The following is a 733-nucleotide window of genomic DNA, read 5'->3' as shown; positions in this document are numbered from 1 at the left end:
TCTTGGAAGGCTTATAGCTAGGGGAATTTGTAGAAGAATCAAGAAATCCATCGCTTTCTAATTCAAGATGATCAGCTGCTCCTGGAGCTGCCATCTTGGGAAAGACCAAGTGGGGGAAGGATCAGAACAGCAACAAACACCTGACAGAACCACGGAGATACAGGTGTGGACATTATTTCTTTTGGTATCTGTTCATTAGTCTCTTATTGTCTGTATATCTCCATTCTGGTGACTAGAGGGGGAGCCTAAGCAAATGGACACCCCACCCCCGGAGGGTTCTGCTATGCATGTGCACAGATCTCCTCAAAATATAAATTAACAGTTTCCACTTAAAACCAGATGGCCACCACTCATCTGTCAGTTTGTCATACTGTGGTGGTTTGTGAGTTGCTGTGATTTGGAAAGCTTTGCCACTGGTATTTTAAATACCAGGAGGGTACAGTTTCAGATGAGCTTCCAGATGAAGACAGAATAGGAAGAAAGAGTGACAAACTACTTCTGAATCTTTAGTCACTGAAAACCTCATGAATAGCAGAGAAACACTGATATAGTGCCAGAAAATGAGCCCTTCAGATTGGAAGTCACTCAAAATGTGACTGGGGAAGAGCTGTCTCCTCAAAGTAGAGTTGACCATGATGATGCGAATGGAGTAAATCCCATGGGAGAAAAGCCCTTGGGACCTTCATATGCTGATGGGGCACAACTCAAAATGAAGAGAAACAGCTTTAAACAT

This window comes from Chrysochloris asiatica, unplaced genomic scaffold, assembly GCF_000296735.1.
Source record: "Chrysochloris asiatica unplaced genomic scaffold, ChrAsi1.0 scaffold00002, whole genome shotgun sequence".
Taxonomy (NCBI): Eukaryota; Metazoa; Chordata; class Mammalia; order Afrosoricida; family Chrysochloridae; genus Chrysochloris; species Chrysochloris asiatica.
This window is presented reverse-complemented; position numbering follows the sequence as displayed.